This window comes from Bos taurus, chromosome 21, assembly GCF_002263795.3.
Source record: "Bos taurus isolate L1 Dominette 01449 registration number 42190680 breed Hereford chromosome 21, ARS-UCD2.0, whole genome shotgun sequence".
Lineage (NCBI taxonomy): Eukaryota > Metazoa > Chordata > Mammalia > Artiodactyla > Bovidae > Bos > Bos taurus.
Genome location: NC_037348.1, coordinates 1,753,291 through 1,767,174, shown reverse-complemented (window position 1 = coordinate 1,767,174; position 13,884 = coordinate 1,753,291).

Genomic DNA, 13,884 nt, shown 5'->3' with positions numbered 1-13,884 from the left:
CACACAAAACCTTCTCCTGGCTAAACCACATCTTTGGTCACAAACCAAGTCTTGGTAAATTTAAGAACATTGAAATCATATAAGGCATCTTTTCTGATGAAAACCTTGTGAGACTAAAAATCAATTATGAACAAACTAAAAATCACACATGGAGGCTCAACAATATTCTCCTAAATAGTCAAAGGCTCACTGAAGAAATCAAAGATAAAATTTAAGAAATACTTATATACAGATGACAATGAGTACACGATGATCCGAAACATCAGAAAAAACGGTTTTAAGAGGGAATTTTACAGCAATACAATCTTACCTCAAGAAACAAGAAAAATCTCAAATGATCAACCTAAACTTACAATTAAATAACTAAAAAAAGAAGAACAAATAAAGCACAAAGTTAGTAGAAGGAAAGAAATCATAAATATCAGAGCAGAAATAAATGAAATAACAATGAAGAAAAGAATAGAAAAGATGAATGAAACTAAAAACTGGCTCTCTAAAAAGATAAAATTAATAAACCTAAACTCATCAAAGACCCTGATGCTTGGAAAGATTGAGGGCAGGAGCATAAGTGGGTCACAGAGGACGAGATGACTGGATGTCATCTCCAACTCAAAGAACATGAGTTCAAGCAAACTCTGGGAGATAGTGAAAGACAGGGAAGCCTGGAGTGCTGCAGCTAATGGGGTCACAGAGAATTAGACATGATTTTGCCACTGAACAGCAACAGGCTCATCAAGAAAAAAAGAGAGGACTCAAATCAATAAAATGAGAAATGAAAAAAGAGATGATACAGCTGAAACCACAGAAATATGGAGGATCATAAGAGACTACTACAAGCAACTATATGCCTATAAAATGGACAACCTGGAAGAAATGGAAAAATTCTTATAAAAGTGCAAGCTTCCAAGACTGAACCAGGAAGAAATAGATAATATGAACAGGGCAATCACAAATAATGACATTGAATCCATGATAAAAATCTCCCAACCAAAGAAAGTTCAGGACCAGATGGCTTCATAGGAGAACTCTATCAAACATTTAGAGAAGAGTTAAAACCAACCTCCTCCCTTCCTTTATCACTCCCTTATTATGGTGAAAAGGCTTGCATAACTCAATGAAGCTATGAGACATGCAGGGCCACCCAAGATAGACATGTCATAGTGAAGACTTCTGAAAAAATGTGGTCTACTAGAAAAGAAAATGGCAAGCCACTCTAGGTTTCTTGCCATGAGAACGCCATGACACTGAAAGATGATCCCTCCAGGTCAGAAGGTGTCCAATACGCTACTGGAGAAAAGCAAACACCAATTACTAATACCTCCAGAAAGAATGAAGCAGCTGGGCCAAAGTGGAAACAGCATTCAGTTGTGGATGTGTCTGCTGATGAAAGTAAAATACAATGCTGTAAAGAACAGTATTGCATAGGAACCTGGAATGTTAGGTCCATGAATCAAGGAAAATTGGACATGGTCAATCAGGAGATGGCAAGAGTAAACATCGAAATCTTAGGAATAATTGAACTAAAATGGTCAGGAATGGGTGAATTTATTTCAGATGACCATTATATCTGCTACTGTGGGCATGAATCCGAAAGAAAAAATGCAGTAGTCCTCATAATCAGCAGAAGAGTCTGAAATGCCATATTTGAGTGCAACGTCAAAAATGACAGAAGTCTCTGTTCCTTTTCAAGGCAAACCATTCAACATCACTGTAATACAAACCTATGCCTCAAAGATTGATGATGAAGAAGCTGAAGTGATTCAGCTCTATGAAGACCTACAATCTACCTAGAGCTAACACCAATATATATATATATATATATATATATATATATATATATATCCTATTCATCATAGGGAATTGGAATGCAAAAATAGGAAGTCAAGAGATACCTGGAGTAACAGCAAGTTTGGCCCTGGAATACAAAATGAAGTAGGGCCAAAACTAACAGAAATATGCAAAGAGAACACACTGGTCATAGCAAACACCCTTTTTGAAAACACAAGAGATGACTCTGAACATGAACATCACCAGATCAGTTCAGTTCAGTTCAGTTGCTCAGTCGTGTCCGACTCTTTGCGACCCCATGATTCACAGCACGCCAGGAGTCCCTGTCCATCACCAACTCCCGGAGTTCACTCAGACTCATATCCATCGAGTCAGTGATGTCATCCAGCCATCTCATTCTCTGTCGTCCCCTTCTCCTCCAGCCCCCAATCCCTCCCAGCATCAGAGTCTTTTCCAATGAGTCAACTCTTCGCATGAGGTGGCCAAAGTACTGGAGTTTCAGCTTTAGCATCATTCCTTCCAAAGAAATCCCTGGGCTGATCTCCTTCAGAATGGACTGGTTGGATCTCCTTGCAGTCCAAGGGACTCTCAAGAGTCTTCTCCAACACCACAGTTCAAAAGCATCAATTCTTCAGCGCTCAGCTTTCTTCACAGTCCAACTTTCATATCCATACATGACCACAGGAAAAACTATAGCCTTGACTAGATGGACCTTTGTTGGCAAAGTAATCTCTCTGCTTTTCAATATGCTATCTAGATTGGTCATAACTTTCCTTCCAAGGAGTAAGCGTCTTTTAATTTCAAGACTATAGTCACCATCTGCAGTGATTTTGGACCGCCTAAAATAAAGTCTGACATTGTTTCCACTGTTTCCCCATCTATTTCCCATGAAGTGATGGGACCAGATGCCATGATCTTCGTTTTCTGAAAGTTGAGCTTTAAGCCAACTTTTTCACTCTCCTCTTTCACTTTTATCAAGAGCTTTTTTAGTTCCTCTTCACTTTCTGCCATAAGGGTGGTGTCATCTGCATATCTGAGGTTATTAATATTTCTCCCAGCAATCTTGATTCCATCTTGTGTTTCTTCCAGTCCAGCCTTTCTCATGATGTACTCTACACATAAGTTAAATAAACAGGGTGACAATATATAGCCTTGATGTACTCCTTTTCCTATTTGGAACCAGTCTGGTGTTCCATGTCCAGTTCTAACTGTTGCTTCCTGACCTGCATAGAGGTTTCTCAAGAGGCAGGTCAGGTGGTCTGGTATTCCCATCTCTTTTAGAATTTTCCACAGTTTATTGTGATCCACACAGTCAAGGGCTTTGGCATAGTCAATAAAGCAGAAATAGATGTTTTTCTGGAACTCTCTTGCTTTTTTCCATGATCCAGCGGATGTTGCCAATTTGATCTCTGGTTCCTCTGCCTTTTCTAAAACCAGCTTGAACATCTGGAAGTTCACGGTTCACGTATTGCTGAAGCCTGGCTTGGAGAATTTTGAGCATTACTTTACTAGCCTGTGAGATGAGTGCAATTGTGCGGTAGTTTGAGCATTCTTTGGCATTTCCTTTCTTTGGGATTGGAATGAAAACTGACCTTTTCCAGTCCTGTGGCCACTGCTGAGTTTTCCAATTTGGCTGGCATATTGAGTGCAGCACTTTCACAGCATCATCTTTCAGGATTTGAAAGAGCTCAACTGGAATTCCATCACTTCCACTAGCTTTGTTCATAGTGATGCTTTCTAAGGCCCACTTGACTTCACATCCCAAGATGTCTGGCTCTAGGTGAGTGATCACACCATCATGATTATCTGGGTCATGAAGATCTTTTTTGTACAGTTCTTCTGTGTATTCTTGCCACCTCTTCTTAATGTCTTCTGCTTCTGTTAGGTCCATACCATTTCTGTCCTTTATCGAGCCCATCTTTGCATAAAATATTCCCTTGGTATCTCTAATTTTCTTGAAGAGATCTCTAGTCTTTCCCATTCTTTCAACATCACCAGATGGTCAATACCAAAATCATATTGATTATATTCTTTGCAAACAAAGATGGAGAAACTCTATACAATCAGCAAAAACAAGATCTGGAGCTGATTGTGTCTCAGATCATCAGCTCCTTATAGAAAAATTCATGGTTAAGAAAACAGGGAAAACCATTAGACCAGTCAGCTATCACTTAAATCCCCTATGATTATACAGTGGAGGCAATTAATAAATTCAAGGGATTTGATACAGCAGAGAGAGTGCCTGAATAACTATGGACAGAGGTTTGTAATATTGAACAGAAGGCACTGACCAAAACCAAGCCAAATAAAAAGAAATGCAAGAAGACAAAGTGGTTTTCTGAGGAGGCTTTAATAGTAGATGAAAGAAAGAAGAAAAGCAAAATGCAAGGGAGAATGGAAAAGGTATAGTCAACTGAATGTAGAGTTCCTGAGAATAGCAATAAGAGACAAGAAGACCTTCTTCAGTGAATAATACAAAGAAATAGAAGAAAACAATGGAAGTGGAAAGACTAGAGATTTCTTTAAGAAAATTAGAGATACCAGAGGAAAATTTCATGCAAAATGATACAATAAGGGAAAGAACTGGTAAAGACCTAGTAGAAGCAGAAGAGATCAAGATAAGATGGAAAGAATATACAAAAGAACTGTACAAAAAAGATTTTAATGACCTGGATAACCTTGATGGTGTGGTCACTCACCTAGAGCCAGACATCCTGGAGTATGAAGTCAAGTGGGCCTTAAGAAGCACTATGGCCAATAAAGCTGCAGTGATGAAATTACAGCAGAGCTATTTAAAATCCTAAAAGATAATGCTATTAAAGTGTTGCAATCAATTTGTCAGCAAATTTGGAAAACTCAGCAGTGGCCACAGGACTGGAAAATCAATCTTCTTCCAAATTCCTAAGAAGGACAGTACTAAAGAACATTGAAACTACCTGACAATTCCCCTCATTCTCATGCTAGTAAGGTTATTGTCAAAATCCTGCATGCTAGGCTTCAGCATTACATGAACCAAAAAATTTCAGATGTCCAAACTGAGTTTAAAAAAGGCAGGGGAACCAGAGATCAAATTGCCAACATTCACTGGATCATAGAGAAAGCTAGGGAATTCCAGAAAAATATCTACTGTTCTGTTGACTATGCTAAAGCCACAGTTAAACTCTTAAAGAGATGGGAATACCAGACCATCTTAACTTTCTCCTTAGAAACATGTATGCGAGTCAAGAGGCAGTAGTTAGAACCTTAAATGGACAACTGACTGGTTCAAAATTGAGAAAGGAGCAGTACAAAGCTGCATACTGTCACCCTGTTTATTTTTTTTTAATTTAAATTTATTTATTTTAATTAGAGGCTAATTACTTTACAATACTGTATTGGTTTTGCCATACATCAACATGAATCCGCCATGGGTGTACACGTGTTCCTAATCCTGACCCCTCACCCACCTCCCTCCCCATACCATTCCTCTGGGTCATCCCAATGCACCAGCCCCAAGCTTCCTGTATCCTGAATGGCATTGAAACATGTATAATATCATATAAGAAACGAATCACCCTGTTTACTTAACTTATATTCTGAGCACATCAGAGTATAAGGCTAGATAAGTTAAAAGCTGGAATTAAAATTGCCGGGAGAAATATTAACAATCTCAAGTATGCAGATGATACCACTCTAATGGCAAAATGCAAAGAGGAACTAAAGAATCTCTTGATGAGGGTGTAAGAGTACAGTGAAAAAGTCAGCTTAAAGCTGAGTATTTTAAAAACTAACATCATATAAATCCTAGAGGAGAACATAGGCAAAACACTCTCTGACATACATCACAGCAGGATCCTCTATGACCCACCTCCCAGAATATTGGAAATAAAAGCAAAAATAAACAAATGGGACCTAATTAACCTTAAAAGCTTCTGCACATCAAAGGAAACTATTAGCAAGGTGAAAAGACAGCCTTCAGAATGGGAGAAAATAATAGCAAATGAAGCAACTGACAAACAACTAATCTCAAAAATATACAAGCAACTCCTACAGCTCAACTCCAGAAAAATAAATGACCCAATCAAAAAATGGGCCAAAGAACTAAACAGACATTTCTCCAAAGAAGACATACAGATAACTAACAAACACATGAAAAAGATGCTCAACATTACTCATTATCAGAGAAATGCAAATCAAAACCACTATGAGGTACCATTTCACACCAGTCAGAATGGCTGCGATCCAAAAGTCTACAAATAATAAATGCTGGAGAGGGTGTGGAGAAAAGGGAACCCTCTTACACTGTTGGTGGGAATGCAAACTAGTACAGCCACTATGAAGAACAGTGTGGAGATTCCTTAAAAAACTGGAAATAGAACTGCCTTATGATCCAGCAATCCCACTGCTGGGCATACACACGGAGGAAACCAGAAGGGAAAGAGACACGTGTGCCCCAATGTTCATCACAGCACTGTTTATAATAGCCAGGACATGGAAGCAACCTAGATGCCCATCAGCAGATGAATAGATAAGAACGCTGTGGTACATATACACAATGGAGTATTACTCAGCCATTAAAAAGAAAACATTTGAATCAGTTCTAATGAGGTGGATGAAACTGGAGCCTATTATACAGAGTGAAGTAAGCCAGAAGGAAAAACACCAATACAGTATACTAACACATATATATGGAATTTAGAAAGATGATAACAATAACCCTGTGTACGAGACAGCAAAAGAGACACTGATGTATAGAACAGTCTTATGGACTGTGTGGGAGAGGGAGAGGGTGGTAAGATTTGGGAGAATGGCATTGAAACATGTAAAATATCATGTATGAAACGAGTTGCCAGTCCAGGTTTGATGCACGATACTGGATGCTTGGGGCTAGTGCACTGGGACGACCCAGAGGGATGGTATGGGGAGGGAGGAGGGAGGAGGGTTCAGAATGGGGAACACATGTATACCTGTGGCGGATTCCTTTTGATATTTGGCAAAACTAATACAATTATGTAAAGTTTAAAAAAAAAAAAAAAAGAAACCTAACATCATAACATCGAGCCCCATCACTTCATGGCAAATAGAGAGGATTAAAGTGGAAGCAGCAACAGATTTCTTCTTGTGCTCTAAAATCACTGCTAATGGTGACTCAGTTCAGTTCAGTTCAGTCGCTCAGTCGTGTCCGGCTCTTTGTGACCCCATGAATCACAGCACGCCAGGCCTCCCCGTCCATCACTAACTCCCGGAGTTCACTCAGACTCACATCCATCGAGTGAGTGATGCCATCCAGCCATCTCATCCTCTGTCGTCCCCTTCTCCTCCTGCCCCCAATCCCTCCCAGCATCAGGGTCTTTTCCAATGAGTCATCTCTTCGTATGAGGTGGCCAAAGTATTGGAATTTCAGCCTCAGCATCAGTCCTTCCAATGAACACCCAGGACTGATCTGCTTCAGAATGGACTGGATGGATCTCCTTCCAGTCCAAGGGACTCTCAAGAGTCATCTCCAACACCACAGTTCAAAAGCATCAATTCTTCGGCACTCAGCCTTCTTCACAGTCCAACTCTCACATCCATACATGACCGCAGGAAAAACCATAGCCTTGACTAGATAGATCTTTGTTGGCAAACTAATGTCTCTGCTTTTGAATATGCTATCTAGGTTGGTCATAACTTCCCTTCCAAGGAGTAAGCATCTTTTAATTTCATGGCTGCAATCACCATCTGCAGTGATTTTGGAGCCCCCCAAAATAAAATCTGACACTGTTTCCACTGTTTCCTCACCTATTTTCGATGAAGTGATGGGACCAGATGCCATGATCTTAGTTTTCTGGATGTTGAGCTTTAAGCCAACTTTTTCACTCTCCTCTTTCATTTTCATCAAGAGGCTTTTGAGTTCCTCTTCACTTTCTGCCATAAGGGTGGTGTCATCTGCATATCTGAGGTGATTGATATTTCTCCCAGCAATCTTGATTCCAGCTTGTGCTTCTTCCAGCCCGGCGTTTCTCATGATGTACTCTACACATAAGTTAAATAAACAGGGTGACACTATACAGCCTTGAGGCACTCCTTTTCCTATTTGGAACCAGTCTGTTATTCCATGTCCAGTTCTAACTGTTGCTTCCTGACCTGCATAGAGGTTTCTCAAGAGGCAGGTCAGGTGGTCTGGTACTCCCATCTCTTTCAGAATTTTCCACAGTTTATTGTGATCCACACAGTCAAAGGCTTTGGCATAGTTAATAAAGCAGAAATAGGTGTTTTTCTGGAACTCTCTTGCTTTTTCCATGATCCAGCAGATCTTGCCAATTTAATCTCTGGTTCCTCTGCCTTTTCTAAAACCAGCTTGCACATCAGGAAGTTCACGGTTCACGTATTGCTGAAGCCTAGCCTGGAGAATTTTGAGCATTGCTTTACTAGCATGTGAGATGAGTGCAATTGTGCAGTAGTTTGAGTATTCTTTGGCATTGCCTTTCTTTGGGATTGGAATGAAAACTGACCTTTTCCAGTCCTGTGGCCACTGCTGAGTTTTCCAAATTTGCTGGCATATTGAGTGCAGCACTTTCACAGCATCATCTTTCAGGATTTGAAAGAGCTCAACTGGAATTCCATCACCTCCACTAGCTTTGTTCATAGTGATGCTTCCTAAGGCCCACTTGACTTCACATTCCAGGATTTCTGGCTCTAGGTGAGTGGTCACACCATCATGATTATCTGAGTCGTGAAGATCTTTTTTGTACAGTTCTTCTGTGTATTCTTGCCACCTCTTCTTAATGTCTTCTGCTTCTGTTAGGTCCATACCATTTCTATCCTTTATTGAGCTGATCTTTGCTTGAAATATTCCCTTGGTATCTCTGATTTTCTTGAAGACATCTCTAGTATTTCCCATTCTGGTCTTCTCCTCTATTTCTTTGCCACCATGAAATTAGAAGATGATTGCTTCTTGGAAGGAAAGCTATGACAAACCTGGACAGTGTATTTAAAAACAAAATCATAATTTTACCAATAAAAGGCCATATAGTCAAGGCTATAGTCTTTCCACTAGTCAATATGCAAATGTGAGAGTTGGACCATGAAGAAGGCAGAGCACCAATGAGTTGATACTTTCAAACAGTGGTGCTGGAGAAAATTGTTGAGAGTCACTTGGACAGCAAGGAGAGCAAACCATTGAGTCCTAAAGGAAATCAATTCTAAATATCCATTGGAAGGACTGATGCTGAAGCTGAATCTCCAATACTTTGGCCACCTGTTGTGAACAGCTGAATTATTGGAAAAGACCCTGATGCTGGGAAAGATTGAAGGCAGAATGAGAAGAGGGTGACAGAAGATGAGATGCTTGGATGGCATCACCAATTCAATGGACATGAACTTGGACAAACCCTGAGAGATGGTGAGGGACAGGGAAGCCTGACATTTTGCAATCCATGGTGTCACAAAGATTTAGACACGACTTGGCAACTGAAAAACAGCACCTACTACATAGCACAGGGAACTCTACTCAACACTCTTTAATGGCCTATAAAAATATTTATAAAAAGTATATATATTAATATATATAAAACTGATTCACTTCGCTGTATGTCTGAAACTAACACAACATTATAAGTCAACTATACTCAAAAGTTTTTAAAAATATATAAAGTGATGATAAACAAGTGAGTTTGTACTGCTACATTTTATTGAGTCAGGGCTAACACTTTATAATGAAAGCTATGAGACCTCTGCACCTATGCAAAAGCTTATGCATATTTCTATGTATGTGTATGCATATTAGTTATATGTGACATATTCTATGTCTGGATGCTATTACTAAGTCAATTTATAAAACCACTAATAGGAGTTCAAGTGGTTTTATAAATTGACTTAATAATAGCATCCAGACATAGAATATGTCACATATAACTAATATGCATACACATACATAGAAATATGCATAAGCTTTTGCATAGGTGCAGAGGTCTCATAGCTTTCATTATCAAGTTTTAAAACTCTCAGACATATAGAAATAAATCAAATTTTAAAAATTATCTTTATTTGAGATAAATATTGAAAAATAAAATGTTCTGTGCATTACAATTCATTGGAAAAGGTGCTCTTTTGGAAGACCCATGAACCTCAGGATTATTTGGAAAAACAGATAGAGAGCCTTTTACTCAGATCTATATGTATTGCAGGCAAAATCTGGTGATAAGATCTTAAATTTATATCCTAAGGTTGAGGTTAATATTGGAAAGTCTAATCTGAGATTCCCAAAAGGTTCCAACAAAGTAAACTCAAGAAACTTAGTGGGCTACCAATAAACTCACTGTACTTATTTAAATAAACAGACCAAATTTCATGAGACTGCTTATTTTGCAAACAAATTTGTCTGACTCCAATTCTCTCTCTTAGAATAGGTGATGATAGTAGAAAGAAAAAAATATATGTTTCAGAGGAAAATTAGAAGGTACTCTTGTGGAATCAGTCTTGCATATTTTATAAGTCTAGGAAAAATGCTAAATTCTTCTAATGTCCTGCAATATCTGGCTACTTCCCTACAAATTAATGTTCTCAATGTTTTTCCTTTCTGAATTTGAGTCACTGAGAACTAAACTGTCTTTTCCCTGAAGTCCTGTAAGCTGAGCCTGGACAACATGATAGGTCTTCAAGGAAATCACCACAGTAGATCATGGATAAGTAAACTTTATGGCTGCTGTTGTGTGGGCCACTCAGAAAGTTCACTGAAACACCTGATGCCACACACACATGCACACATGCAGTAAAAATGGTACACAGGTATCAACCACTGTCATGCCCCTCCAAGTCTTCTCCTACCTTTCAGGTCTTCACTTTGAGTGTTGGATCTCTTTCCCTCTCTGAATTCAGAATCATAATGCTTCAGTTTTTTATTTGTTCTTTGACACCACATAACTCATCCTCTCCATTTTTGTGGATTTTTTCAGGGAATTCAGTTTACTGAGGTGTAATTTGACATAATAAATGTCACCATTTGGCTTCAGTGTGGAGCTGCTCACTGACATGTGAGCTTAGCATTGCCAACTTTTCAAGAAAAGCTGGCAATTCAGATTTTCTAAATATTGGGAAAAAAAACAATAGGCCCTCTCATTCTGTTTCCCTTTCTTCTCTCTCTCTCCCTGCCTTAATCTAATTTTTGAAGTGAAATTAACAAAAAATAAAATTCAGCACTTGAGTCATTTTAAAGTCTACAATTCAGTGAATCTACTACATTCACAATGTGAAACCATCACAATAATCTAATTCCAGAATATTTCATCACCCCCAAGAATAAAACCTGTACCCATTGTTGATGTCCATCAACTGATGAACAGATTTTAAAAATGTGGTCTATCCACACTATGAAATATTATTTATCCATAAAAAGCAATGGAGTACTGATAATGGTATAATATAGATGGAACCTGAAAGCATCATATTCAGTGAAAGAAGTCATTCAAAAAAGACTACATGTTGTATGATTTAATTGATATAAAATGTCCATAATAATCAAATCCACACAGACAGGAAGAAGATGAAAGGTTGTCTGGGAATGCAGGTAATGGGAAATGGGGATTGGCTACTATTATGGCTCTTTTGACATACAGACTTTCAGTTTGTGGCTTCTGGATAAAGGCAATTCATTCTCTATGTAGCTGGAGGATCAAAGAAAGCAGAGACTGTCTTGCACTCACTCACTCACTTCCTGCTTTTAGATAAAGCTCTGAGGACATTTTGCCACCTCTCACAGGGGGATCCCCAGAGATCTCAAGTCCCTATGTTTCATGCTTTACTCTTGGGAATCAACAGAAGTTCCATATTAAGTCCATTCTCTAGAGAGAATTCAATTACCTCAACTCAAGGGGGTGAAGGCATAGAACATGGAGACCATTACAGATGTGGAAACTGAGGCACAACTAGATTAAAGTCACTTGCCCAAAGTAACACAACTAGTAAGTGGCCAGAACCAGGGTTTGAACCCAAGTATGATGACTCCTTAATTTTAATAGTTCTTCAAATATATAAAATAACATATGAATGACTAATTGAATGAGTATATTATGAATAGATGAATGTATGGATGTTCCTACAGGTTTGAAAAAAAAGAGGATAGCTTTTGGAATCATAGACTTGTGATGAAAACTCAGATCATCCCATGACTTACTGGGGGACATTGGATCATGTTCTTGTTCTGATCTCAGTTTGCTCATCTGAAAAATTATGTCTGGGAAGATGCTAAAGGTTTACTTACAGCTTCCTCTTGGGGTCATCAAGCAAGGCAACAAAATATGGGTGGGGATATCAGGTATGTTAAGTGGGGATATGAGGTATGTTAAGTATAGACAATATTAAAATTGCCTTTATCAGTTTATTTCCTTATACAGAAAGAATTTTCAAAGCTTAATTAGCTACCAATCAAAACAGCTATAATTTGTTGTTATTATTTCTTTTCTGTCTCTATCTCTAAACTCTCTCTCTCTCTCATTCTATTTCTCTGCATCACTCATTCATTTATTTGTTCATTCACTCAACAAACATTTTGAGAAAGCCTGTGTGCCTAATCTTCTACTAGGTGGTTCTGGGATCACAAAGTATGATCAGAACCATTCCCACACTCCCTCTAATTTACAACCCTATCTCTCTAACATATTTCTCGGCAAAACTTCTCCATGGAGACTGCTTGCACTCCACATCCATAATCTTTTTGAGTCTGCAGAGACTTCCATGTTGAGTAATACAGTGTAATAGTTACTTGTCTGTCTTAACTATACTTAATCTTCCATTAGCATTCAACCCAGTTGGCCACTCCCTCCTTCTTCAAACTCATTCCTTTCCTGGTTTCTGGGGCACCATGCCGTTTTGGTTTCCCTTCTAATTTTCTGTCTGATCTTCTCATTCTCCTTCATGAATCAGCCTTTTTTCCCCCCACTTGTGCCTTTCAAAATAAGAGCATTCTTGGGGCCCCTTCTAACCCATATCCTCTACACTAACTGCATGAATCTGAAAGTTTTACCTGTCATTTGTTACAGGATGGTTCTTGTGGTCACTCTCCTGCCCAGATGTCTTTTCCCAAGTTTTAGGCCTGTGTATCCCACAACCTCCTGGATAACCCAAACCAAGGTCATCATCATTCTCCACAAACCTATTTTCAGACCACATACTCTTCATCTTTGTGGTGATCCCAGCATCTCTATAGTGCCCTGGTGCACACCTTAGGGAGGCCAATTTTTCTCAAGGACCCAGTTTCCTCTCTGTCTTCAGAGATAATCTGTACACTCTCAAGACTGCTTCAAGCACTAAACATTACCTTTCTCTGAATCCATCTGTTGAGTTTTGGTCCTCTGCAGCCACTGGCTTCCTACATGCCCCCTCAGCCCAGCCCACCCTGTGCTCTCAATGAGTTCAACATCTTTTTCCTGAGATGGAGATGTTGTTGGATGCTGAATGGCTCCAGCATCTGACAATTCATGAAGCTGAACCTAACAGCTCCTTACCCCTCCTCAGCCTTTTTCTTCTTGTTCCTGCCTCTCTTGTCCCCAGTCTTTCCTCTATACCTTCAGCTTACTCTCAACTTAGGCCTCCCCTTCCTCCTCTCTGGTGCCTCACTCTAGTCTATCTTGATTCTTGGTCTCCAGAATAGTTCTTAGACATCCCAGATCATTATTTCTGTATCCAAAGCTGACCCTGATCCTCTCCAGCTCATCTCACTTCCATGGCTCCCTAATAACCCAGGGAAAAGGCCCAGCTTCACAGCCTGGCCTTCAAGGCATTGCACAATCTGGCTTCAGCTCTCATTTGGGGTCCTTTCTCCTGACCTGGCATTTCAGGCTTCATAAATACCAAATAACTTATGCATACCAGATCCCACCATGTCCTTTGCACCTGCTATGCCTTTCCTAGCACTTACATTGTCTGGATTGCCCCTTTATGTGAAGAGTCTTTACCTTATCTTAAATTCTGAAGTGTCAGGTGCTCTTGGGAGGCTCTCATACCTCACCAAGTTTGGTCAAATACCAGTCCTTCCCTCTGGAAGCCCACATATGGAATTCACTGGGAGTACATAGGTCAGGAATTGAACCAGGGTCTCCTGCATTGCAGGTGAATTCTTTACCAACTGAGCCACCAGGG